Source organism: Bubalus kerabau, chromosome 12, assembly GCF_029407905.1.
Source record: "Bubalus kerabau isolate K-KA32 ecotype Philippines breed swamp buffalo chromosome 12, PCC_UOA_SB_1v2, whole genome shotgun sequence".
Taxonomy (NCBI): Eukaryota; Metazoa; Chordata; class Mammalia; order Artiodactyla; family Bovidae; genus Bubalus; species Bubalus kerabau.
Genome location: NC_073635.1, coordinates 15,232,827 through 15,255,774, shown reverse-complemented (window position 1 = coordinate 15,255,774; position 22,948 = coordinate 15,232,827).

The window sequence follows — 22,948 nt, the reverse complement described above, 5'->3', positions numbered from 1 at the left end:
CCCCAAATAGGTACTGAGATTGAATTTTGGAACTATTGCTCAGAATTGGTATGAAGGAAGATAAACACAGGTGATGTTTTCCCGGGAAGCTGAATCTGTAAACTTACTCTTGGCTGTGTGGTTGGTAGCATTTATTTTAGAAATGTAATTTCCAGGGGTGGCTATGAGGTCAAATGATATCCAGTCTAGTTTCCTTCATCTACACCTTAGGACCATAGGAGCATGGAGAGCTGGAGGTGGAGCAGGAGGGAAAGCTGACAGCCAAGCTTCAGGGTGGTGAGATGTGGAGAGTGGGGTTCACCTGGGCCACGGCTGGACGTGTCCTTCATCTTTCTTCCCACAGGGAACCCCTGAAGCCCCTAGAGGTTATGACAATGGGCACACCAGGTAACCAGGCACTGGGCTAAGCATGTTATGAACACAGACCCATTTAATCCTCATAACAGCCTTGGGAGGGGGACCCTTCTCTTAATCTGCTATTGGGGCATCTGAGATGGCTCAGTGGTAAGATTCTGCCTGCCACGCAGGAGCCGCTGGAGCTGTGGGTTTGATCTCTGGGTTGGGAAGATACCCTGGAGGAGGAAATGGCAACCTGCTCCAGTGTTCTTGCCTGGAAAATCCCATGGACAGAGAAACCTGGCGTGCTATGATCCAGGAGCTCATAAAGAGTCAGACACAGCTGAGCATGCCTGCACGCACGTGTGCTTACAGAACTTTCTTACAGAAGTTAAAGAAATTGGCATCAAGAGATGCTCACCATCACACAGCTAGTAAGGGGCAAAGCTAGGAGTGAACCAAGCTATCTGACTTCAGAGCTAATGGCCTCAGCAGCCACACTCTTCTGCCAGTCAACCCTGACTCAGTACTGACTAGATGGGATGGTGTTACTGGACAGTGCCCAACATGCTTGTCCAAGCAAGACTCTGGGTTCATCAAGGGAATGTCAAATGTGTATATTCTTGGTGGTTATTAACAGATAGGATGTTTTAAATATTATGTTTTTATTTTTCTAGGACAAAATTTTACAAGCACTGAAACAAAAAGGAATTTCTGGGCGACTCTTGTTTGTTTCATTTCAGCATTACCAAACAATTCTCTTGTGAACACAATTTAGGTTAATCTGGGTTTTGCTTCAGTAAATAACTTTTGGCAACTGAGGAAATCTTGAAGTGGATGAGGCCAGTTTTTGCCTGTGTGGCTCTATAACCAACCAAATCTGGCCTGGAATGTGGGGCTCTTCTTTGGAAATATGAGGAATGCCTTCAGACTCTCAGGATGAAATCACGGAAACAGTGCATTTGCCTTCTGGCAAGAATGTTGAAATTTGGCAGAGTGTGTGGGGTAAACGCAGAGTGGATGGTTTCATCTGGGTCATCCTATGTAAATGAAATTTGACCAGGGATTTGGAGAGCCTTATTACCACCTTGGGGAATTCCTGGGTGGATGTAAATAGAGCTTAGTCTTTGTTTTTAAGTAAATACCCAAAGTTCATAACAGGTGAGGGTTTGGAGGTTACAGCAACAATAGTATTTTTTAAAAAGAATTTTCTCTTTGGGTACTTTCCACACAACACTGCTTTCTGGATGTGAATATGATGTTTCTTATGGTTCTCTCAACCCATGGTTATATGGCAGAGGGGTCATGTAAAAATAGATACGTTTACACTCTACGCGGGATTTAATGTTATCCTAAGAGAGAGTAACAGCTAAGTGACCAGACACTTCCTTGGTTAGATGTCTTGAGACCCCCATTCCTGTCTCCCCTGGGGGGCTGCCGTAGGGCTAGCCCCTTCAGTAACACTGGGCTGTGCTCAGTGGCCCAGTCCTGTCTGACTCTTGCTATCCTCCGACTGTCACCTGCGAGGCTCCTCGGTCCATGGGATTTTTAAGGCAAGAGTACTGGAGTGGGTTGCCATTTCCTTCTCCAGGGGATCTTCCCAACCTAGGCATGGAATGTGCCTCTCCTGCATCTCCTACAATGAAGGCAAATTCTGTATCTGCTGAACCATCAAGGAAGCCAATAATACTAGGTCTCAGCAAAGAGCCAATCACTGAATGAAAGTCATCTAGCAACCCTTTTCTCCTTAGCACCTTGTGACTACTTTTCATTTCTGATCTAGCTTTCTTTTCGAACCTGGGCTTCTGAAGTGTTTTGTTTTTGAGCCCTCTCTCTGTCTGTCCATCCATCTATCCACTTATTCACTGATGCATCCACCTGCTCATTGATTCGTCTGTTCAGGTCTTACCCACTACCTACCTGCTCTGTGATGGGCTTTGCTCGGTGCCCCAGATGACAATGCTCTCCTCGGAAGGCCTGGGGACTCCCTGTGGCCTTTTTCTTCACCACGCTTGCAGGGGAGTGCAGGGCGCTGGGAGGCCACCTGCATGGGCCCCTCCATGGGTAGCATGACTGCATTGTAAGCCAGGGTAACCAGGCTGCAGTTTCGGTCTGGCACCACCAACAAGGTTCTGAACCCACAGGTCTGGTGAGAGAGGAGGGGAGGTTCCGAGAGAGGGAAACCATAGTCCTACCAGGTTCCTCTTCTTCCAGTGGGGTGGGAACCTTCATGTCACCATCTTCTTCCCCTCATGCCTTGCTGTGATGGCCAGGCCCCAAGGCTTTTGGTTCTTCGCGTGTTCAAAACAAAAACCTTTGAGAGTCCTGATAAAATCTTTTTTTTTTTTTTTTTTAAAGCAGTCGTACAAAATTTCATTTCCTTCAGAGTGAAATACGGTTTGAAATTCACAGCAGAAGCAATAGTTTCTTTTCTCCAGTTGGCGCCTCCACTTCCTGGGCTGTCTGTCTCAATATCATGATCCAGTTTCAACGGCAGATGCGCTGTGGAGTTGGTGGACACAAACAGTCACTGGGAAAACCCAGCAGGTGATAGCTGAAAGTATCTTTGGACGCATGGGTCAAGGGTATAAGCCCCAACCTCCAGTGGCCCCTGCCTTCCACTGACCTTGCCCTGAATGGTGCTCTTGCATGTGACAGAGAGAAAACACCTTCCTTCTTACAGTGGCTTCTGATCGCTGTGGCCCTCTTAAAGCCCCTCAGCTGAGAAGCCCCACATGTTTGTGTGGGTGGCTTCTGTGCTGGGCTCAGCCGTCCCACCATCATGTCTCTGTACCACTGCCCTTGGGCCGTCTGGCCTCATGTCTAAAAGCAGCAGCCCCGAGGTGTTGCCACTGGTTACATCAGCAAACCATGGAAGCTTCTCCAGCCGGCGACTCTCAACTTACACTCCTTGGGTTTTGACTGGCATCAAATGCCGCGTCCTCTCAAAACGTAGGCAGCTGGAAGACAGGCTTTCTAAGAGTCTGATGACAAGTCTGCCTCAAGGAGATCTTTTGGCTAGGCCTTGTGGCCGTGACCTGCTTGAATTAAGCTTTATCTGGCATTGTGGCTCCTCCCAGGCGTCTTAGGGAAAGGATCTAACCATGACCTTGTGGGCAGCTCTTCCTAAGTCTCTCATCATTATGGCTCAAGGATTCAAACATTCTGTGCTCTGTCATGCCTCTGTGTCTTTGTGTATTTTATTTCTTGGTTTCTACCAAATGTTCTATTTTCTACTTATAATCCTTGACTCAGTATAACATTCACTGAACTAGGTGAGCACTTCTCTGGGTACCAAACTGGTCTAAGTCCCATTTATCCCATAGGTCTTGGCCTGGCCTGGCCCATCTCTTGGCGGATACCCAGATTATTCCCTCTCCCTTCTAGAAACCTTTCTCCCTTTCCTCCCAGCCCTGAATTAGGGGCTCCTCCTCTGCTCTGATAGAACCTGCAGCATTTCTCTATCACACCATTTTTCAGGTACTAACATTGCTTTCTCAATACTGATTTTGATCCCTGAAAGGGCAGACATGATGTCTGTTCATCTCTGCATTTAGCACCCAGCACACAGTCTGCAATGGAAGGCTCTCAATCAGATCAGATCAGATCAGTCGCTCAGTCGTGTCCGACTCTTTGCGACCCCATGAATCGCAGCACGCCAGGCCTCCCTGTCCATCACCAACTCTCAATAGAATATCCTAAATGAATGGATAAATAAATGATTGGTTTTAATGTATTTTCAAAATCACATCCTGGTAAAGGATTGACTAAGCAGATATTCCTGGAACTAGGAAAACAAACCAGAGCCATTTAGTGTGATTTTAATTTTAACCTGACCTTGAGGCTTTAGGCTGAGTAAACAGGAGATGAAAGACAAAATATTGGATTTAAGAAATGGTCATTTTTTCCATGTTTAAAGTTTTAAAAACCCCATGCAATTTTGCCCAAAGAGAGGGAAAGAAAAGAAATGCTGCCGTGAGAGAGCTGTGAATTTTATCTTGTCTCCGGGGAAGCAAAGTGAATAATTTTAGAGTGAGAATGAGAGCAATTGAGACATGGTCTCACCAAGCGAATTCATTGTTCCAACCAAAAGTCACTAAAAAAAAAAATTTTCCCCCCAAACAGAAAGGGTAGGTATCAAAATGAAAATAAAAGGAAATAAGACAGCTTCCCTGTTGATGATGTTCTCTGGGAGGCTGGGAAGGAGGTGGTGAAACAATGGACGTTTTATTGTTCCACTCTGTTGAGACACAGCAGGGCAGCCTTTCTGACGTTTACAGCAGGGAAGAAATATCAAGTCAGAACCCTAAGTATAAGCCATCACCAGGGCCAACTGTGAAACATAATCAACCCCAGGAGGTGTGTGAAGGAACACGGCGTCAGGATTTCCCCGGAAAGGGCTGCAAGGGGAACAGAGTTTCTCTGAAGGATTGCCCCTCACCTCTCCTTTGTTCTCTTGCCCGGAGAACCTCATTTCATCTTAATCAGGAACAAATTTCAGGTCTGTTTCTGGCATGGTTGTTGCCTCCTGACTCTGGCATTCTATGAGTCAGCCTGTTGTCATGGAGACCACCATTTAGACAATTCATCTGAACAGGGCGTTGTTAAGTGGATGATAAGGACCCACAGCACTATCTACTTTGGTGCTGGAAGGGTCCCAGGCAGGCTCCTGTGTCACTGCTGGCCTAGCAGCCACATTGGGTTGTCACAAGGCTTCGCAGAGCCTGCTGGGGTCATCCCTTTATTTCTCCATCTTCTCAGAATACATTTGTTTATTGCTCCTATGTACATGCCCTTGATGTGTGACTTCAGCAGAGATGCTTCTGACCGCTCTGATGTCAGGACCCTCTCGTGTACTGGGCTCCCACGTTTAGTCATCACACTCCCAATGGCACCAATATTCTTTGGTGTCCGATGATTCCAGGCTATGGGTGTTTCCCAAATTGAGAACACCGGCACAGACTTGAAGCTTCTGCTTCTTCCAGCACCCTATTAGGTATCACTCTCTGTGTTGAATGTAATCCTTTGCCCCAGAACCCTGTGCATTGCTTCATTTCACGTGGTTTCCAGGAAGGGGCCCTCAGAATGTCTTCATGTCTCTTATATAGAATGAAATGCACAGGCCCTGGGGGACTAGCTGTTTGACTTCCATAGCTTTTAGACGTGTCCTTGGTTCTGGTCTTTCACTGGGGAGCTCTCCTGCCCATCATGACTTGAAAGCAAAGCATTGGTTGCTCAGTCTTGTCTGACTCTTTGTGATCCCCCACGGACTGTAGCCTACCAGGCTCCTCTGTCCATGGAATTCTCCAGGCAAGAATACTGGAGTGGGTAGCCATTTTCTTTTTCAAGGAATCATCCCAACCCAGGGATTAAACCCTGGTTTCCTGCACTGCAGGCAAATTATTTACCATCTGAGCCACCAGGGAAACCCTCTGTGACTTGAGGTATTTGCCATTTAACCGTGAGCTCTGGGCATTACTGCAGATGAACCTGCTCAGAGGGCCCACGGCACTTAGAGATTTCACAACTGTTGCCACAGACAGTGAGTAAGAAGTAGTTCATCTTCGTATTCTAAACATGAAATGCTTGTGATGGCTACCCATAGCTTGGGGTCATTTAACACCAGAGAAAATTGTTGATACTGGAGGTAAAGAATTTTGCCTATCTCAGGAGCCACCAAAGGTCTTGTTCTATTGGTATTCAGAATGATATCAATACAACATCAAGAAGGGCTAAATGTGTGAGTGTATATACACACATGTAGGGCCTACCTGGTGGCTCAAATGGTAAAGAATCTGCCTGCAATGTGGGAGACCCAGGTTCGATTCCTGGATAGGGAAGATCCCATGGAGTAGCAAATGGCAACCCACTCCAGTGTCTTTGCCTGGAAAATTCCATGGACAGAGGAGCCTTGCAGGCTACAGTCCATGGAACCGCAAAGAGTTGGACACCACTGAATGACTATCACTTCACTTCACATATTCACATGTACACACATATGTTTTTTAAGGAGGTGAACTATATAGTGCATTTCAGGAAGATTTCCCACCAAATCGATATAATAAGAAAGGGAAAAACATTGGTTTTATGGAAAATTAAGGTATGTGAACTATTACTATATGTATTCTGTGTGATAAGAACTACTTTCTGTTACAAGACCAGTAGAATTAAGAGTGCTTATATGTGGATGTCACAGAAACACTGCTAGTGTGGCAGGGATATTTGTGATCATCTATTACGGTGGCTTTAAAATAACAATCAGCCTTGGAATCCTTTCTGCAGTGGACTCTTATGCAGGAGCCTTATGGACATGCCTGTCTCTACTAGCCTATGGGGACGAACTGAGCTGTAAGAACTGCTGGTTTCAGGTTCAGGTGGCGACTCAGTCAACTCAGCTGCCAAGGCAAAACACTATAGCTCAGCTCAGCCACCCAGTCGTGTCCAACTCTTTGCAGCCCCATGGACTGCAGCACGCCAGACTTCCCTGTCCATCACAAACTCCCAGAGCTTGCTCAAACCCATGTCTGAGTCAGTGATGCCATCCAACCATCTCATCCTCTGTCATCCCCTTCTCCTCCTGCCCTCAATCTTTCCCAGCATCAGCGTCTTTTCCAATGAGTCAGTTCTTCGCATCAGGTGACCAAAGGATTGGAGCTTCAGCTTCAGCATCAGTCCTTCCAATGAATATTCGGGACTGATTTCCTTTAGGATGGACTGGTTGGATCTCCTTGCAGTCCAAGGGACTCTCAAGAGTCTTCTCCAACACCACAGTTCAAAAACAGGGGCTTGAACAACATAAATTTACCTTCTCACAGTGCTGGAGACTTGAAGTCCAAGATGAAGGTGCCAGCATGGTTGGTTTCTGGTGAGAACTCTCTTACTCACTTGCGGATGGCTATTTCTTGTCTATGCTCTCACATAGAATGACTTCCCTGATGGCTCAGTGGTAAAGAATACTCCTGCCAATGCAGGAGACTCAGGAGACACAGGTTTGATCCCTGGGTCTGGAAGATCTGCAGAGAAGGAAGTGGCAACCCACTCCAGTATTCTTGCAGGGATAATCCCATGGACAGAGGAGCCTGATGGGGTACAGCCATAGGACTGCAAAAAGTCTAACACAACTGAACACATTGGCCATCCACGTGGAAGGAAGAGAGGTCTCTGGTGTCTCCTTATATAAGGGCACTAATCCTAACATGAGTGCCCAACATTCATGACCTCATCTAATCCTGATTACTTCCAAAGATGTTATGTCCAAATACCATTGCATTTGCAGTTTAGGGCTTCTTTGGATGTTAGAGTCAGACCATAAAGAAGGCTGAGAGCTGAAGAATTGATGCTTTCAAACTGTGGTGCTGGAGAGGACTCTTGAGAGTCTCTTGGACAGCAAAGAGATCAAATCAATCAATCCTAAAGGAAATCAACCCTGAATATTCATTGGAAGGACTGATGCTAAAGCTGAAGCTCCAATACTTTGGCCACCCGAAGCAAAGAGCCAACACTGGAAAAGACCCCGATGCTGGGAAAGATTGAGGGCAAAAGAAGAAGGAGGTGGCAGAGGATCAGATTGTTAGATAGCATCACTGACTCAATGGACACGAATTTGAGCAAACTCTGGGAGATAGTGAAGGACAATAAAGCCTGCATGTTACCGTCCATGGGGTCACAAAGAGTCGGACACGACTGAACAGCAATAGCAGCGTGGATTTTGGTGGGACATAAATGTGGCTCTAGGGAGGTCCTGTGAAGGGGAACTTGTTCTCATGTGATGTTGTTCATCCAGGGCTTCTCATCTTCTACTGCACAGCCTGGACTTGCAGAGCAACTGCCCTGGGTCTAGACTTCCTCAGTCCCTCTGCCCTTTTAAGGGCTGTGTGGGTTTAAGGAAGGATTTCTGGAGGCTGCCTTTTCCAAGTCTCAATAGGTGCAATGTTAATGATCATGTTAGAAACAGCTCTCATGCAGAGCCTTGACTAACTGTCCTAAGAAATTCACAGAAAGTATGTCATTGAAGCCTCACAGCAACCTAGGATAAGGCATTCTTCTCTCCTCTTCATTTCACAGCCAGAGTACAGAGACACCACATGATCGTGCAAAGTCACCCAGCAGGAAGGCAGCACATCCAGGAGTAGAACCCAGGCTGTCTGGCTCCAGAGTCTGTGATCTTAATCGGGATCACCCTTCGGGATGAAACAGACAATCCCACAATCAGGAGATGGGCAAGAGTCACCCTCCCCTGGGCTGAGTGTGCCGGAATACATTGACCATCTCCTGGGCAGTGCTGGAGTGACATGGGAAGCTGATTGTGAGAAAAAATCCAAGTGTAATCGACATCTGGGTTTTTTTCCAAACTGAACTAGGCACAGACTGGAATTTTCTGCTTCTTCTAAAGTCAAATAATGAAATAGACAGACTTATTCTAGTCACTCATAGTCGCATTTCTTATGTTCTAGATGAATGTAGGTCAGGGGTTTCTTGACCTAGGATCACAGACTCAAGGGATTAGGCAAGGACTATTAAACCACCTGAGACTTTTCAAATGTGATGTCTATCCCTTAGGGGTGATAATCTCCCCTTCTTCCTCTGGAGTGACATTCAGTATGCACCAAGGATGTTCAATGCGCTGGGTGTTCACAGATTAGACTTGTCTTGTGCTGTTGAAATTTACATCTGGACATTGATTGATGTCAGTCCCTCCCAGGGCTCTTAGCTGTTGCTTCCCGCTGGCCGGCCCACAAGATGTCAAAGTGTCACATTTGACTGACCAGTGTTCAGTCTTGACTTGTCACTGGGTTACTTTGGACAAGTGACTTTACCTTTCCAAATCTGAGCTACTTCACTTGCAAAGTATAGTAACTGCATTGCAGGCTGCTGTCTGTGTTGATTTGAGGTGTTCGCCTTTTGGTCAGGGCTCAACAATGTAAGGTTTTTTTTCCCTCCCTCTGATACTGGAGGTTGAGCATTTTTAAATAACAAAATTCGGCTGCTAGAGTTTAATTGATGTCATATTTCTTCGGTGGGTTGTTTGTTTGCCTTTGACATGAATCTTCTTATAACTGAGATGCGTTCACGCATCTGGGTAAAGAAGCAGAAGTTAAGCCCAGGAAGAAGCAAAGCTGGGGTTTCAGGATAGTCATGGAAATGTAAGGCACACCCATTGGTGGAAAAAATAACATGATTTCAAAAGAGAAAAAGTTACCTCGAGTGGAAAATTGCACTGAATTTCACCTGTTGTTTTAAGCCCGGGAGGGCTTGTAAAATTATTATTTTATGTCATGTTCTCAAATACAAGCGCAATAAGGAATCACTGTCTCCTAGGAAAATTCAGGCAAGTGAAATTAAGGAATTAGAAGATCAAGACAATAACAAATAATCAGGGACTTTCCTGTTGGCCCAGTGGGTAAGACTTCGTGTTCCCAATGCAGGGGAGCCAGTGTTCAGTCTGTGGTCGGGCAGCTGGGTCCCACGTGCATGCTGCAGCTGAGACCTAGAGCAGCCAAAATAAATAGTGGTGATGGTTTAGTAAATAATAAACATATTTTTTTAAACAACATAGCAAATAATCAGCCATAAGAACTAGAAAAAGGAGATAGGAGCATCCTCATAAACTCAGAATACTTTTTCAGACCAGATTCTCCTTGAGGTCAAGATTTGCTTAATAGATCTGTCCTAGGCGGCAGAAGTGGTTAGCAGGAGATGGATGGTTTAAGAGTTAAAACGTCGTTTATTCTTCTTCCCTGCAGGTCTTAGTTTTCAAAGGTGATTTTCTTGCTAATTCTTTAGGAACAGGGAGCAGCTGGCATGTTATGCTGCTTCTCTCCTAGGGAAACCTGCACTTTGCTGGTAGGAGACACAGAAAAAAAAAGAAAAAGAAAAGCCATGCAAGTGGATTGATGAGGGATCGCGATTGGCCAAGAAAGAAGGTTGGGAAGTTACCCGTGGAGCTGAAGCACACAGATTCAATTTAATATTGATTTCAGTTTCAGGAGGAAGAAATTGCCCTTGCAGCCATGCATGCTGTTGTGCAGAAATCTCTGTTTTCTCATTCTGACCACATTCTCTGCTCCTCCCAGTCACCTCCTCACACGCACATGTCTTACAGAGGGCGTTTTGAAGGGCTGTCCATTCATTCTAAGGCAATGGAGGGGGCATATTAAGTGCATTCCATCAAAAGCACCTCTGTGCAGCAACCAGGAAATAGACAAACTTCCTGAATAAGAGGCTTTTCTTTCCAGTACCATTAGCATCTTCCCTGACAAACTGAGCCTGTTCTTACACATGATTTTTAAGAATCACTCTGATTTTGCCTCCTCCACACAGAGGGATTTGAAAATAACCAATGGTAGGATCAAACACTGGGTTAACTATTTCTGGGATGTGTTTTCAAGTCAAGAAGAGCATGACGCCATTCAGTACCATAGCTGCCTCGTGCGGCATCTTTCTGTGTCTCTGTCAGCACGGACACTCACCCCCTCATCCCCTCACTGCCTGACCATCCAAAAACAATGTGACTGACACACGCATTGTGCCAGGCAAGGGAAAGGTGGGCTGGCTGAGCTTGGGGCCCTGCCAACCCTCCCGTCTCAAATAGACACTGTATGATTTAATTGAATCTGAGCTAGGAGATATGGTTCTACAGAAACTAATTACCACAGGCAGCCTGGCATATTAGTGCAGTAAATCTCACTGTTGTCAAGCCCTTGAGTGGCTGCTGTGGGTTTATTTTCTCTTTCTCTTCTTTTGCTTCTTAGTTAATTCCAGTCTCTTTCTACTTATGTTCATCTCTCCCTCTTCTTTCTGGCGTCTTTTGACCTTGAATAGGGGTTCAGCACTGGTAGTCCACTGATTCCTGCTTAAGGTCAATAAACATGTATGGTTCTGTGTGCGTATGTGCGTGTACACATGTGTGTGCTTGTGTGTGTTTTGGTCTTTCTGCCTGCAATGGACATGACAATTCAGGATAGAGTGGTGTAGGGTGGGGGAGGGCATGGTGGATAATAATGTTATTCAAACCTCTTGCCTTCAAATAACTTTATCATGGGTGATATTGGAAGTGGGAGATGGGGGTGGTTATAAAAAGGGGAAGAGGCAAATTATGTAAGCAATTAACCTTGAGAACATCAGGCAGAATGAGGTGAAGTTCACCTGTCATGAAAGGGCAGATGGAGGGGTTTTAATTCTGATCAAGCGAAGCTTCAGCTTCTTTCCCTTAAGGCTACCTTCTGTTTCAGTTAGGAACAAAATGCTTGATTAAATATTGTGAGCAAATGAACTCATAATTACATTTATTATTTACTTAAGAAGTCTGGAGCTAATCTCAGTGTTTCCTCGGTTACTTGGTTATCCTTCCATGCTTTTCCCATCCTTCTTTACCATCTTCAGTGTTAATGGTGTTTTATTCTTCTGCCTCACGGTCTTAAGATGGCTGCTGCATTTCCAGATATCACATGAGCATTCCGAGCTTAAAAGAAGCAGCAAGGGCAAAAGACCCTTTCTTTATTAGTCTCTAGGAACAAAAGTTTTTCCTATAGCCCCCAAGATAAACGTTCTTATATCCCCATGGTCTGAACTGTGTGGCTAGCTATAAGGAAGAACAGAAATGTGAGTATCCAGCAAAGGAGAATGAGAGGGCCATGATTCATTTCCTGGGGGTGAATGTATCATTACTGTATTAAAATTGAGAGTCTGTGACAAAAAGGAAAGGGACTCAAGGGGCAACTGGGTGGGCTAGCTTCATGGTATCAGCCACGCTTCCCTTGAATATATTTGAGAAAAAGCATGTTTGCCTTAACAGTAGTTGCTGAACTGCCTCCCTGCAACCCCCAACAGATGTTTCTCGCAGAAAGCCCTTCTCCGTCGCTTGTTTTGCTGCTGGTCACCGTGGGAATTCTTCCACTATTGTCCTCTTGAAACAATACTGTTTTCTTTACATAGGCCTCTACGTAGGACTTCAGATTAGACAGACCTGGGATCAAATCCTACCCCAGGGGTACCATTCACTAGCTTTCTGATCCTGGATGAGATACTTAACCTCTTCACTCAGTAAAAGTACACATAATAATTAGTACCTTGTTGAGTAACTGTGAGGATTAAAGCATGACATAAAGTGCTTAGCACTATGCCTGACCCAGAGGGGTGCTCAGAAAGTGATAGTTTTTTCTCCACATTAAAAAAATAATTATGGCTGACGTTTGTTGAGTGCTTCCTGTATAGCTGGAACAATTCCAAGTGTGTCATATGAATCAACTCATCTAATCCTCTCAAGAGCTCAGAGAGGTCCCTGGTGGCTCAGATGGTAAAGAATCTGTCTGCAGTACAGGAGACCTGGGTTTGATCCCTGAGCGGGGAAGATCTCCTGGAGAAGGGAATGGCGACCCACTCCAGTATTCTTGCCTGGAGAATCCCATGGACAGAGGAGTCTGGCAGGCTACAGTCCATAGGGTTGCCAAGATTATTATTTTACAGGTGACAAGCTCAGTATGAGAACCCAGCAGCATGAAATCATTGTGATATTTTCCCTGGGCACAGCTTTTCTAATGGAAAGAAGACAGAGCTGTGTCATATGAGGGAACGTGGCCACCTTTCCTTTGACTCCTGACAGGCTTACTTGCATTGACTGATTCTAACTGACATGGATGTAGACTGCAGCATCCAAAAGGGAGGCACCCTATGGGGCTCAGAAGCTAAAGCACCTTTTGATCTGAGATCCTGGCAAAACAAAGGAGAAAAAAGATGTGAATGGGACACCGAATCCTTGCTCTGCAGGCGGTCTTAAGGTTAAGTAATTTCAATTCGATTCTTGGATGGTGCTATTTCTTTCCTAAGGGACCCATGGATGCAAACGTCAGGCCCTGGGTGGATATATGCTTCATTTAAAGAAACAAAAGAACTACAAACCACACTGGAAAGGTATTTGATGAGGAAATAGCATTTTTTTTTTTTTAATGTGATTGCACCGGAGTTCATGGGATTGGCTGGAGGGTGGTGGGTGGGGAACATGGAGGTGCTTAAACAACTGCTCTTGGAAGAAGTACATTCCCTGCACATCTCCTGGCCCCTTTGTTATGGTTTCGTTGCCTTTGGATTTTGTTTGCTTGTTTGAGTAAAGAATGAGCGCTCACAATAATGGGCCAGAAATTTTAGATAGAGGAGTGGTGGGGGCCTGCCTTGATCTGAGTCTATGCACTGTATATGATGAATTGTGTGTGAATTTTGGATATGCCAGTCATAGAATCAGCTGTTCACTTAGGCCTCTCTGAGCATCAGGCTTCACAGATGGCTCAGTGGTAAAGAATCCTCTTGCCAATGCAGGAGATGCAGGTTCGGTCCCTGGGTAAGGAAGATCCCTTGGAGTAGGAAATGACAACCCACTCCAGTATTCTTGCCTGGAAACCTCCATGGACAGAGGAGCCTGGCAGGCTACAGTCCATGGGGTCGCAAAGAGTCGGAGTCCTGACTTTGTGATTAACACATTTAAACATAACTCAGCAGAGTTTAGGGATTAAGTGTGGCATATCAGGAGGGCAGGGGTATGCCCATATTCTAGAAACATAATGGCCTGAACACTGGAAGAGACATTAGAGGTTTCCCAGGCTACTTCTCACAGATGAAGAAAAAAAGAAAGAAAGAAAGTGAAATCGCTGATGAGACTCTAATTCTGCACCCAAATCCAATGAGTGGGATTTTTTTCCCCCCACGCCAAGCAGTTCTCAGACACCATCTGGGTGTTGTACGATTCAGCTCAGTCCTGGCACTATCGACCAGGAGAGAGCATCAGATTCCACAGCTGAAGGACTCAGTCTTACAAAACTGCTCCCTCCTGCCCGCCTTCAGTTGCAGTCACAAGGCTGGGTTGTCACCAGTGTTTTGATCAGCCAGCTATATATTCAAGGTTCCAGTGGCCCCCTTCTTAGGTTCGATCGAAGTTCTAGAGCAACTCACAGAACTCAGAAAAATGTTTACTTATAGATCACTGGTTTATTATAAAAGGATATAATTCAGGAATAACCACATGGAAGAAGTGCTTGGGATGAGGTGTGGAAGCTTTCACGTTCTCTCTGAACACCCTACTCTCTCTAAATCTCTACCTGTTCACCAGCCTCAGAGCTCTTTGAGCCCCATCCTTTTGAGTTTTTATGGAGGCTTCATTACATAGGCATAATTGATAAAAACATTCGTCACTGGGGATTGAATTTAATTGTCAGCCCCTCTTTCATCTCTGGAGCTCTGGGGGTGGGGCTGAAAGGTCCAACCTATTAATCACGTGGTTGGTTCCCCTGGCAACCAGTTTCCCATCCTTAGGTGACCCAGGGGCTTTCCAAAAGTCACCACATTAACACGACAAAAGACAACTCCAATGGCTCTCTTTCCTTAGGAAATTCTCAGGGTTTTTAGCAACTCTGTGCCAGAAATGGGACACAATAATATATTTCATCTTATGAATCACAATATCACAGAGACTCAGAGAGGTGAACTGACTGAACTAAAGCCACACAGCCAGTACAGAGAGCAGGCACTAGAGCTCAGATCTCTCTGCAGGTGCCCGGTCCCGTACACTTTTCTTTGTCTCTCACTGCCCAGCATTTTGGCTTCTTTCTGCTGGCTGTCATTTATCAGCCAGAAAAGTGATCTGAAGGAGGTGGGAGGGCACGGTGGTGAGAAGCACAACTTGCAGGTGGGTGAGACCCAAGTGTAAATTCTGCTTCAGTTATAAGTAAAGTGACTGCACCTTCAAGCGGCACGTTCAAGGCAGAAACAAGGAAGAACGGCAGGGTCATGCTGGCCAACACGGTCCCTTCTGCTCAGGATAGGAAAACTGATCCTGGTAGACATCCAGGAGTTTTCGCTGAGCTGCGACCTCTATGGTGAGGATGCGCATGCAACAGGGCTCCCTGGGGTCTGTCTGCAGTGTCTGCCTCAGGCCCCGCCTGGATTTCCAGGGGGAGGGGCACAGGACACAGTCACTGACTCAGCTTCCCATTTAACCCAGGGAAGCGGGTTTCCTACTCCTTGTTTTTAAGAACTGGCTAGGGACGGTGGAACCTGATGGGCTGCCGTCTATGGGGTCGCACAGAATCAGACATGACTGAAGCGACTCAGCAGCAGCAGCAGCAGCAGCAGAATTGATTCAGGTCTTCCCTGGTGGCTCGGTGGTAAAGAATCCACCTGCCAAGGCAGGAAACACAGGTTCGATCCCTGGCTCAGGAAGATCCCCTGGAGAAGGAAATGGCAACCCATTCCAGTGTTCTTGCCTGGGAAGTCCCATGGACAGAGGAGCCTGGCGGGCTACAGTGTCCAGGGGTTGCAAAGAGTCGTCGCAGCAGGACCACGTTCCTGCCTGTGGGTGCTGCCCATGTGTCCCCTTAGTTGACCCAGATGTAGATCCCACAGACTTTCTTTTCTTTCCATCAACCTTCCTGGGCTCCAGGTGTGTGCACTGTTCTCTGAAGCGAGCTTCCAGTTCACTGACATCAAAGCCCAGGAAAATTCCATGGGAGAAAGCAAACTCATTGCACCTTTGTTTCTACAGCAGTTTGGTCGGAATGCCTTCTTTTCATGGCGTTTTCCCCTTGGGGCAGGGGCAGGCTGAGTCTGTTTTCTAAAGACCTGTCCGTGCATTGTTTGCAAGATGCTGGCTTCCCAGAGCAGGGTGGGGGTTTAATAAATGACTTAAAAAAAAAGGCAGAGAGGACAATCAAGAACCAGGAGCCAACCTTTCAAATATCAGGAGAACTTCTGTGAAAGTTAGAAGAACTGGAAGCAAAACAACCTCTTTCGGTTCATTAGTGTTTAAAAAGGCATTTTCCTCTCAGACCTTTCACTTTCTCATGTGAAAAATGTTCTTACTGTTATCTTGGTGGAAGGAATGAGTTTTAATGTGAAATGTGTCACTTCCTGTGTTGTCGGTAGCACTTTGATGATACAAAAATACTTGAGGACTTTGCTGACAGTCCAATGGTTAGGATTCCACACTTCCAACACAGGAGGTGTGGGTTCCGTCCCTGGTCTGGGAGCTGAGATTCCGAGCGCTGTGTGCCGTGAACAAACACACACACACAGATACATACGTATGTGCGTGCGTGGTCGCCAAATCCCTTCAGTCGTCTCCATCGCTTTGCAACTCTGTGCGCTGTAGCCCGCCAGGCTCCTCTGCCCAAGGGATTCTGCAGGCAAGAAGACTGGAGTGGGTTGCCACGGCGTCCTCCAGGGGATCTTCCTGACTCAGGGACTGAACCCAGGTCGCTTATGTCTCCTGCTTTGGCAGGTGGGTTCTTTACCACTAGCGCCACCTGGGAAGCCCATATACATATGTATGTGTATACATACATGTATATATATGCTTCCCTGGTGGTGGCTCAGTGGTAAAGAAACTGCCCACCAATGCAGGAGACATTGGTTTGATCCCTGAGTTGGGAAGATCCCCTAAAGAAGGGAATGGTACCCACTCCAGTATTCTTGCCTGGGAAATTCCATGGACAAAGACGTCTGGAGGGCTACAATCCATGGGATAGCAATAGAGTCGGACATGACTTTGTGACTAAACAGCAACTATATATAAATATAAAACACTTGGACATGTAGTTCAAAATATTTTCCCGTAACTTATGTTATCTCTCTCCGCCATCTGCCTACTTACCAGGATTCTTTGCAGACTATGTGTGCTACATTTCTGAAGTTGCCTTGGAGAAAGAAACTCTAGGACCTTGAGCCATAAATAAGGGCGCTGAATGTTTTTTTCCTTTTCTGCTGGGGGATCTAGGGCTGAAACATGCCTGTGTATTTACTATGGCTCAGTTTCCTTATGGGAAGAGCAGAATTGTTATTTCAGTTCCATGGATTCCTCTATGCCCTGAAGACTTACTGAAGGGCAATTTTCAGCCAGCTTGGGTTGGAAACAAGCCAAGGAGTTGGGCTACCAAGTCTTCAGGAAGTCAAGCTGTGATTTTGGAAGGTACAGAGATCAGGTTGGGCACTGAGGGAATCTCACTCCTGGCAGAATATAGAAAATGCCTTTCTAGGAGAAGAATGGAGAGAAGCCACCCATGTCAGGCCACTCTCACTGATGGTTCAGGTGACATAATAGCTCCACCAGCTCGTCACTTAAGGCTCTGATAGTGCTTAAGTCTCAGCTGCTATTGTTTTGGGTTTTGTCTTTTGGTGTGGTTCAGGGGAGAAGGATGGTGGGCTCAAGGGCTGGGAGAAAGTCAAGTACTTTCACCTCTGCTCAAGTTTCTTCCCTCTGAGGTGTCATACAAGATCCCTTCTCAGAGGAATCAGAAGTGGAAGCCAAGGTTCACGTTTGATAGCTCATCAACCTACAGTAGGGAGCAGAGCGTGACATGGAAAAATCACGCAGGGCCATGAAGAGAGTGGGAAAAATCCACTCCAGGTGTTCATCACCATGTGTGAAAAGTCGAATAGATTTCTACCAAATGGCTTCACAGGATCTTCTAGAAGGGTAAGTTAAACAGCTGCTTCATCTAAATAATGAAAAGTGAAAGCTGCTCAGTCGTGTCTGACTCTTTGCAACCCCTTGGACTACACAGTCTGTGGAATTCTCTAGGCCAGAATACTGGAGTGGGTAGCCTTTCCCTTCTTCAGGATATCTTCCCAACCTAGGGATCGAACCCAGGTCTCCCACATTGCAGGCGGATTCTTTACCAGCTGAGCCACCAGGGCAGTCCTAGAAGCCTATCCCTTCTCCAGGGGATCTTCCCGACCCAGGAATTGAACCAGGGTCTCCTGCATTGCAGGCGGTCTTTACCAACTGAGCTATCAGGGAAGCCCTCATCTAAATAGTGCCCATAGATATTTTCGTCAGTGGGTAATGGGAAACAGATTTGCCTGAAGTTCTTTTAAAAGGAAGCACAATCACCACACCCCAATTTCATTTTATAAGCGAAGAAACTGAACTCAGAGTTTAGAGAGCAGAACAGGAGTGGAGAGAACCATTTAGCTGGAGTCAAGACTTGACCATTGCCCCCTGACTGTCTTCTTGCCTCTGAGGCTGCAGGTGAGGGGGATGTTGAGAGTGGGTGATACGCCAGGTGGACCATCTCACTGACGAGTTACTGAGTAGCTGAGGCCAGACCATCAGAGCACAGGATAGATCAACCACTGCCCTCCTGTCTTTCCAGAAGAATTCCTCCCCGTTGTGTTCCAGTCACGGAGAACCTTTCTCCAAACATGGCATTTGCTTGGCTGTTTTTTGCACCTTTGCATATTGACTCTGTCTAGAATCCCTTCCTTGTTTTCTCTTCTGGGCAAGTCCCTCTTCATTCTTCAAGCCCCTCCCTTGTGGTCACCTCTTTTCAGATGCCCCAGCACGCTACCCGTCCAGCTCTAATCACCCTGAATGCTGTCCATACCTGGACAGACACCTCCCTCTCTCCCTGTCCTGTGCGCAAAACTTTCATTTCTGCAGACGATACCTCGACAATGCTTGGCATTTAAGATATGGTTTTTAATTAATTAATTATTAGATCAGTCTCGCCCTTCTCCAAGCTGGAAACACACCAGCGGCATAACAAGTCCCACAGAAACCTGTATTAACTCACTCCGGTTACAACGGACCTCTGGGAGCCCACAGAGACAAACCCCACCACCAGGCGTGTGCGGAAGGCGTGCAGAGCGCCAGCACTTTGCATGCAGATTTTACTCATCACTATCAATGTGGGTCAGACCCTTTCTACCCACCATCTCATTTAATCTTCACGTCAGCACTACGAAGTAGGTGTTAAAATCCTTCCTTGACATTTGAGGAAACTGGGGCAAAGAGAGGTTACCCGGGTGGCTCAAGATCACAGGAGTCCACAAAGTGGAAAAGTCAGATTTGGACCTTGGCTGAAAGCTGAAGGTGATGCTCTGGACCACTGAGCTGTATTCACTGCCCTTTAACACATCCATCCCGGGATGCATTCGAGGGTTTAATGATGGCGGTGGCTGGAGAGGGCTGGGAAGAGATGGCTCAGCCTGAACTGAGCATTGTTTTCACCTCCAGGCTTAGAGTAAGACTCCTCAGTGGAACAAGCCTGAGGACTGGACTGGGGCTCAGGTCATCTACTTGGAAACCAGGACATCTTCAGTGTCTGCAATCAGAGGTGTCAGTTAAAAAAAAAATTATTATTCTTTTTATTCAGATGTTGGTGTACAATATTATATGTTTCAGGTGTACAACTTAGTGATTCACAATTTTAATAGGTTACACTCCATTTATAAAGTATTAGCTGTGCTGCACAATATATCTTTGTAGTTTGTTTATTTTTTGCATTTAAAAAAATTTTTAATTGGTGTATAATTGCTTTACTGGCTTCACAGGTGGCTCAGTGATGAAGAACCCGCCTGCGAATGCAGGAAACATAGGAGATGTGGGTTCGATCCCTGGGATGGGGAGATCCCTTGGAGGAGGAAATGGCAACCCACTCCAGTATCCTTGCCCGGAAAACCCCGTGGACAGAGGAGCCTGGCGGGCTACATTCCATGGAGTCACAAGAGTCGGACACGACTGAGCAGGCTCACATGGATGAAACTGCTTTACGATGTTGTGTTAGTTTCTGCTAACCCAGTGTGAGGGGCTTCACACACGCACACGCACACGAGCATGTCTCCCCCTGAAGACTCCACAGCAGAGACTCCAGAGTCTCTCCCAGGCAGTACCAAGGGGAGAGGTCCTGTGTGGGGCCTGGAGACAGACAGCACAGTCATTGCCACGGCAACACTAGTAAGAACAAGCCCCAGGGAGCCAAATGCTCCCTCCTGCCCTGTGTTTGCTCAGAGTTCTGGGCAGGAATTGGAGGCAGGAGGGGACAGGCTTTCAGCTGCCCTGCACTAGCCCTGGGCAATGGCCCGAGTCCGGGATTTCTCTGGGTTTGGCAATCCTGGAGGGTTTTGCTCCTTGCTGCAGAATCACGAGCTGCCAGGAAGCCCCAGAAAACGCTCGAGAACAAAGACAATAAACATGCTCTGAACCCTTTTACCAGCTGGCTCCATCCCAAACCAAAATGAGAAATGAATTGCTGGTGTGTGTGTGTGTGTGTGTGTGTGTGTGTGCGCGCGCGTGTGTGTATGTGTGTGTGGTCTCAAACTGGTGGGAAAGAAAAGCCCTGTTTTTTCAGATGGGAATATTCAGTTTGGACCACTGAAAGGTATGGTCAAGTGAATGTGTGTTGTGCTTAGTCTCAGTCTCCGACTTTTTGTAACCCCGTGGACGGTCATCCTGCCAGGCTCGTCTGTCCACGAGGATTCTCCAGGCAAGAATACTGGAGTGAGTTGCCATTCCCGACTCCAGGGGATCTTCCCAACCCAGGGATCAAACCCAGGTCAAATTTCTATAAATTTGTCTCCCTGAAAAGCTGACCTAATCAGCTGCACAATCTCAGCACTTTAAGTTTTCTCAAGTACTAACATTCCTGGGGGAAAGGCAAAGTGTTTATTTAGCTTGAGCCTGTGTTTCCTGAACAGGGAAGATCATCATCGTCATTATCATGCTCATCTCCCTGCCATCATCGTCATCCTCTGTTAAGCACAGTTTATAAACAGGCCATCTCCTGAAAGCGTACAAACATCATCTATCACTTTTATAACCACACTGCCAGGTTGCCACCCTTGACCCCATTTTACAGAGGACATAACTGATGCTTAGACTGCCTATGTAGTTTTCTCAAGAGCACACCGCTGGTATTTCAGTCTTTCAGACTCCAAAATCCATTTCTGCTGTACTCTCTGTGCTCAAATATTTATTCTTACTAATACAATGTCACAAGCCAGATCAACATTCAGCAGTGGGATATGGGAATGGCTATTTTCTCACTGTATTAGGTTTTTATAGAGAAGTCTGGGTGGGTGGGCTGTTACTCCAGCTAGCCAAGGCAGGAGCCAGAGCCTGTATTCCGTTTCTGGTTCTCAATTGCATTTTCTGTTTTTCTCTTTGATGAAGTAAATATGGTGCCACTTGCCTTTAAACCTATTTTGTAAGACTTGATGTATTCATGTCCATGTTGTGGTTTTGTTGCTAAGTTGTATCCGACTCTTTGAGACCCCATAGGCTGTAGTCCGCCAGGCTCCTCTGTCCATGGGATTTCTCAGGCACGAATACTGGACTGGGCTGCCATTTCTTCCTCAGGGGATCTTCCTGACCCAGGAATCGAACCTTCATCTCCTGCTTTGGCAGGGGGATTCCTCACCACTGTGCCAGCTAGGAAGCCCAATGGGAATAAAACCAAAGCACCCTGGGCATATCTGACCTTTATACAAAAAGAAGCAAGCCAAAAGTCCTTTCAGGACTTTTTTGATAGCCTCATTTGACTGAGATAATTATAAGATGTGAAAAAAAAATGAAAGTCACTCAGTCATGTCTGACTTGTTGCAACCCCATGGACTAGACAATTCATGAAATTCTCCAGGCCAGAATACTGGGGTGGGTAGCCTTTCCCTTCTCCAGGGGATCTTTCCAACCCAAGGATCGATCCCAGGTCTCTCGCATTGCAGGTGGATTCTTTACCAGCTGAGCCATAAATCTGTGAAATTGCTGAATATCTGATAGTCCTCTGTGAGAACATAGGAAGAGAACCATTAACAGAAAGACCTATGCTCAAAAATATTTAACATTAATTAGCATTGTTTTTAAGAGGTTCACATGATGAAACCAACAATTCTCACAACAATTCTATATTTTTTTCCAGGATGAGGAGAAGCCAGGTAACTCACCCAAACTCATTCATAAACATTTATTTGTTCCATAGCTATTTACTGGCTCTGAAGTCTGGCCACTACTCTAGGTGCCTGCAATGCAGCAGTGAACGAATCCACTGCAGATGCCGGTGCCCATGGAGCTGGCGTTTAAGGCAGGGGGCAACTCCCAAACTACAAATCCCATATTTAACAGGACTCCTCACTTCCTGAAGCCCCAGTTGTGAAAATTCACACCTCTAGATTGGTAGCTAGATCTTTGCCATGGAGGTTTGTCATCGTGAACTGGTTTTACACTGTGAGTTCCAGAGTAACAGATATTGAAGTCTCTCATTTTCCCTCAAGTAAGTATGAGTGGGAAGGGTGTATGAGAAATATTGACACTTTTTAAAGATTATAATGGACTTCCCTGGTGGTACAGTGGATGAGAATCCACCTGCCAGTGCAGGGGACACCGGTTCAATTCCTGGCCCGGGAAGATCCCACATGCCATGGAGCAACTAAGTCCATGCACCATAACTGCTGAGCCCAAGTGCTGCAGCTACCGGAGCCTGCACTCGAGAGCCCATGCTCTGCACCAAGAGCAGCCACCTCGATGAGAAGACAGCTCATTGAAAAGCCCCTACTCTTCACAACTAGAGGGGGCCTGCGCACAGCAACAAGGACCCAGCACAACCAAAAAACATTAAATAAATAAATTTTTAAAAGATTATGGAACTCTTGGTTCCTTGCTATATAATTAAGATTCTTTGCACAAAAACTTCATTATAATCAGAGTGGCAGAGGGGAACTCAGAGGGAGTGAAAGCCTGAAGCCGAGCTCTCAGCGTGGACGCCCTGGTTTGGTCCCATGCACTCTGCAGCCTGCGTCTCTGGACCTGTGTTGCTCTGATCTGAGCTGTGTCCAGCAGAGCATGAGGACCATA